The sequence below is a fragment of the Rhinopithecus bieti genome, unplaced genomic scaffold (genome assembly GCF_001698545.2).
Source record: "Rhinopithecus bieti isolate Rb0 unplaced genomic scaffold, ASM169854v2 scaffold_17772, whole genome shotgun sequence".
In the NCBI taxonomy this organism is placed as follows: Eukaryota; Metazoa; Chordata; class Mammalia; order Primates; family Cercopithecidae; genus Rhinopithecus; species Rhinopithecus bieti.
Window position 1 is genome coordinate 30682 of NW_016808887.1, and position 6266 is coordinate 36947.

Genomic DNA, 6266 nt, shown 5'->3' on the forward strand with positions numbered 1-6266 from the left:
TACTCTTTCTTCCAGTTGATCGAGTCGGTTACTGAAGCTTGTGCATTTGTCCCATAGTTCTCGTGTTGTGGTTTTCACCTCTATCAGTTCTTTTAATGTCTTCTCTGCATTGAATATTCTACTTATCCATTCATCCATTGTTTTTTCAAGGTTTTTAGTTTCTTTGTGCTGGTTATGTAGTTCCTCCTTTAGCTCTGAGAAGTTTGATCAACTGAAGCCTTCTCTCAATTTGTCAGAGTCATTCTCTGTCCAGCTTTGTTCCGTTGCTGGTGATGAGCTGTGTTCCTTTTGAGGGGGAGATGCACTCTGATTTTTGAATTTTCAGCTCTTTTGCACTGCTTTTTCCCCATCTTTGTGGTTTTATCTGCCTTTCGTCTTTGATGATGGGTACGTTCTGATGGGGTTTTGGTGTGGGTGTCCTTCCTGTTTGTTAGTTTTCTTTCTAACAGTCAGGACCCTCAGCTGTAGGTCTGTTGGAGTTTGCTTGAGGTCCACTCCAGACCCTGTTTGCCTGGGTATCAGCAGCGGAGGTTGCAGAAGATAGAATATTGCTGCACAGCAAGTGTTGCTGTCTGATTCTTGCTCTGGAAGCTTCGTCTCAGGGGCGTACCCCGCTGTGTGAGGTGTGACATGTCGGTCTGCACCTAGTGGGGATGTCTCCGAGTTTAGGCTACTCAGGGGTCAGGAACCCACTTGAGCAGGCAGTCTTTCCATTCTCAGACCTCACCCTCCATGCTGGGAGATCCACTGCTCTCTTCAAAGCTATCAGACAGGGGCATTTACCTCTGCTGAGGTTTCTGCTGCTTTTTGTTTAACTATGCCCTGTACCCAGAGGAGGAGTCTACAGAGGCAGGCCGGCTTCCTTGCGCTGCGGTGGGCTCCACCCAATTTGAGTTTCCAGGTGGCTTTGTTTTCCTACTTAAGCCTTAGCAATGGTGGGCGCCCCTCCTTTAGCCTCGCTGCCGCCTTGCAGTTAGATCTCAGACTGCTGTGCTGGCAATGAGGGAGGCTCTGTGTGCTTGGGACCCTCTGGGCCAGGTGTGGGATATGATCTCCTGGTGTGCCCTTTGCTAAGACACTTGGTAAAGCACAGTATTTAGGGTGAGAGTTACCTGATTTTTCAGGTGTTGTGTGTCTCTGTTTCCCTTGGGTAAGAAAAGGGATTCCCTTCCCCCTTGCACTTCCCAGGTGAGGCGATGCCTTGCCCTCTTTCAGCTCTTGCTGGTCGGGCTGCACCAGCTGACCAGCACTGATTGTCTGGCACTCCCCAGTGAGATGAACCCAGTACCTCAGCTGAAAATGCAGAAATGACCCGTCTTCTATGTCACTTATGCTGGGAGCTGGAGGCTGGAGCTGTTCCTATTCGGCCATCTTGGGCACACTCTGTCCCCCTTGGTTTCTTCTTGTAGCTTTGTGCTTCCATCTGGAATCACTTTCCTCACCCTGAATAACTTTCTTTGGTATTCTGTGCAGTGTATTTTGGATGGTGGCAAATTCTGTACACTTTTATTCTGTTAAAAAATTTTTTTTACTTTCATCTTGGTAAGATACGGTTATTATGATTTGTAATCCAATCTTGCACCACTTTTATTTTAAACATAGATAAGAGATTTATAAAAAGGACAACAACTTACTCAAACCCATGTTTTTCCAATTATTGCCTGTGGCCTATGGATTAAGACAAGTGCCTCTAGAAGGGGAAACTGTAGGACAGGAAGGCCACATCTGCACGTTTTCAGGAAAATCCTCTACCTGACACTCAAATGACAACATTCCTTTCATTGATAGTATTTCACGCCATTTTTATTTTGCTTTCTTGCTCCCTCTTGTGCTTTTCCGTGGCCTCTAAGGCCCAGCCTGTCTGTCTCCTGCCTATCTCCTGCCTGTATCCTAGTCTTCTTTCCATTCCATAAAAACTGGCCACACTAGCCTCCTTAACAAGCCTGTTTTATGCCCATCTGAGGCCTTCTCCACTTGCTGTTTCTTCACTGTGGAATGTTCTTCACCAGTTCCTGTCATGCCTGTCTTCTTCTCATAATTCACGTCACACTCAAACGTTTCCTCCTAGAGGTGAACACTCAACTATGGTGCCCCCACCTGTCACTGCCCGTTGTGCATAGAATTCTAAATTGGCATTTTTTTTTCTTTGGCACTTTATATTTATTTCTTCTTGGTTTCATTATTTCTGCTTAGAATGAGTTACTATTCTTGTTTTTGTATGTTGGATTGTAATATATCTTTCATCACACCCCTTCAGGCACTTTTAAGATGTTTTCCCTTTGCTGTGGCTTCTGAAAATTTGATTATGATATGCTTATGTGTGGCTTTCTTTGAATGTATCCTTCTTTGTGTTTACCTAACTTCTTTGATCTGTTGCTTAATGTCTCTCCACAATTATGGAAAATTCTTAAGGCCATTAAGAATCTTTCCTTTGCCTCATTCTCCTTAAGGAACTAAAATTATACAACTTCTTGTTCATTCAGTATTGTTTCATGTGTCTCTGAAGTCTTGCTCTGTTTCATTAATTTTTCCCTTTGCTGCTTAGTTTGAATAAGTTTTGTTGACCTGTGTCAAGTTCACTGATTATGAATTTATGTATTTAACTGTAAATTGACAACTTATGATTGCGTATATTTATGGGATACAGAGTAATGTTATGACTCATGAATACAATGTGCAATAAATAAATCCGATTAACCTGTCCCTCACCAGGTTGAGGCCGGAGAATGGCGTGAACCCAGGAGGCGGAGCTTGCAGTGAGCTGAGATGGTGCCTCTGCACTACAGCCTGGGCAACAGAGTGAGACTCCATCTCAAAAAAAAAAAAAGTCCATCACCTTAAATATTTATCATTTTTTTGTAGTTAGAACGTTTGAACTTTATTCTCTTCGCAATTTTTTAAATGTACAACACACTATTGTTACATTTCCCATACTGTGCAATAGATCTCAAAAAAATTCTTATTCCTTTTGTGTAACTGAGATTTTGTATCCTTTGATATCATATCCCCATTTCCCCACCCCTAGCCTCTGTAACCACCATTCTACTCCCTGCTTCTGTGAGTCTGATTATTTTAGATTCCACATATAAGTGAGAAGATGCAATGTTTGTCTTTCTGTGCCTTCATTATTTCCCTTAGCATAATGCTCTCCAATTCCACCCATATTGTTACAAATGACAGAATTCTTCTTTTTTAGGGCTGAATAGCATCAATTGTAGCACATTTTATTTATCTATTTATTTGTTCATAAACATTTAGGTTGACTCTATTACTTGGCTATTGTGAACAGTGCTACAGTGAACACGACAGTGCAGACATCTCGTCAACAAGCTGATTTCAAATCTTTTGGGTAAATACCCAGAAGTGGGATTGCTAGATCATATGGCAATTTGATTTTTACTATATTGAGGTAAACGCCATGCAGTTTTCCATAAGGCTGTACACGTTTACATTTTCAGCAGACAAGTGTTCCCTTTTCTCCACAACTTTGCCAATACTTGTTATTTTGTGTCTTTTTGATAATAACCATTCTGACAGGTGTGAGATGATATCTCATTGTGGTTTTAATTTGCATTTTCCTAATTATTAATGATGTTGAGCATTTTAAACTATATTTGTTGTCTATTTGTATGTCTTCTTTTGAGAATGTCTCTTCAGATCCCTTGCCCATTTTAAAACCAGTTTTTGTTTGTTTTCTTGTAAGTTAGTTCTTTGAATTCCTTCTGTATTTTGAATATTAACTATTTTTCAGATATATGGCTTACAAATATTTTCTCCAAATCCTTAGATTATCTCTTCACACCGTTATATGTTCTCCTTGCTGTGAAGAAGCTTTTTAGTTTGATGTAACCTCATTAATTTATTTTTGCTCTTGTTGCCTGTACATTTGGGGTCAAATTCAAAATCATTGCCCAGACCAATGTTTTGGAATTTTTCCCTATGCTTTCTTTTATTAGTTTTATAGTTTCCCATCTTATGTTTAAGTCTTTAATATATTTTGAGTTGATTTTTGTATATGGTATAAGTGTCATTTAATATTATTCTGCATGTGGATATCAAGTTTTCCCAGTACTATTTACTGAAGGGATTATTTTTCCCCATTGTGTATTGTTGACAATTTTGTTGAAAACCAATGGAGCATACATATATGGGTTCAGTTCTGGGCTATTCTCTCTATAAAATTGATGTGTCTATTTTCTTGTCAGTACCATGCTATTTTAATTACTATAACTTTGTAATATCATTTGAAGTCACATAGTGTGATGCTTCCATCTTTGTTCATTTTGCTCATTACCACCTTGGCTATTTGACTTTTTTTTCTAATTCCATGTGAATTTTCAGATTGTTCTTTTGTTTCTGTGAAAAATGACACTGGAATTTGTATGGAGATTGCATTGAATTTGTAGATTGATTTTGGTAGTATGGACATTCTAACAATATTAATTCTTCCAGTTCATAAATACAGGATTCTTTTCATTTATTTGTGACTTCTTCAGTTTCTTACATCAACATTTTATAGTTTTTAGTTTACAGGATTTTCATCTCCTTGGTTAAATTTATTTCTAAATATTTTATTTTTTGTGACTATTGTAAGTGGAATTGTTCTCTTGATTTTATTTCTGAAAAGTTGTTAGTATATAGAAATGCTACTCATTTTTGAATGTTGATTTTGTACCCTGCAACTTGACTGTGTTCATTTATTAGTTCTAACAGTTTTCTGGTGGATTATTTAGGGTTTTCTAGGTAAAAGATCAAGCCATCAACAAACTGACAATTTTACTTCATTTTTCCTATTTGGATGCCTTACCTTTTATTTATTTCTCTTGCCTAATTGCCCTGGTGCGGACTTCTAATGCTATATTGTGTAGAAGTGATGCAAGTGGCTATTCTTGTCCACTTTTTCCAGATCTTAGGTAAAGGTTTTCAGTTTTCACCATCGAGTATAATGTTAGCTGTGATCTTCTCATATATGGTCTTATTATGTTGAGGTGTATTCCTTGTATACCTAATTTGGTGAAAGTTTTTAATAATAAAAGGATGTTGAATTCTTTCACATGCTTTTTCTGCATCTGATGATATGATCATATGGTTTTTTGTCTATCATTTTGTTGATGTGATGTATCACATTTATTGATTTACATACGTTAAACCATCTTGCACCACTCAGATAAATCTCATTTGATTAAGATTCTTTTAGGATGTTTTTGAATCCAGTTTGCTAGTATGAGGGAACTTTAAGAAGTTTATGGAAAATGTATATTATGAAATAACTCTGCATGAATTTCACATTTTTTTGCATCAAATTAAACTCATACTAACTTGTTATAACATATTTCAACAGGAACAAATTTGAGGCACTAAGAAAGAGAAGACATTATTTTTTTTTAAAGCCCCTATCAAAGTAGCATGAAGTCTGCTATAATTGAAGCAAAAACAAACATCAACTTACAGCAAAGCTTGGATGGAAGAATGATGAATAACTGATACCTATGAAAAATTTTGGGGTGCAATTCCCAAAAGAAATAATCAATTTACAAATGGATAACTCATTTTAAGAAAGAACAAGATGATGTTGAAGATAAAGCATGTAGCAGCAGACTATGCACCTTAATTTGGAAGAAAAAAATGCATTTTTTTATGTCCTTATTGACGATGACTGATAATTAACAGCAGAAATAATAGCCATCTCAATTGGTTCAGCTTACACAATTCTGGCTGAAAAATTAAAGTTCAGCAAACTTTCCACTCAGTGGGTGCAAAAACAATTATTCCCAGATCAGCTGCAGACAAGAGCAGAGCTTTCAATGGAAATTTTAAACAAGTAAGATCAAGATCCTAAAATATTTATTCCAAGTATTTTAACAGAAGATAAAACATGGATTTACCAGTGCAATACCAAAGCTAAAGCACAATGAAAGCAATGGCTACCAAGAGGTGGAAATGTTCCCATCAACAGCAGATGTTACAACAACAATGTTTTGGGGGGATCTTCAAGGCATTTTGTTTGCTGACTTTCTGGAAGGCCAGAGAATATTATTTGCTTATTATAAGTGTGTTTTGAGAAACTTAGCCAAAGACTAGGCAGAAAAATGCCCAGGAAAGCTTCACTAGAGGGTTCTTCTTCACTGTGACAATGCTTCTGCTCATTCTTCTAATCAAATAAGGGCAATTCTATGAGAAGAGAAATAAATGGACATCCACTTTACAGTTTTGACTTGGATTTTTCTGATTTTTTCCTAATTTTAAAACTCTTCAGAATGTAATAA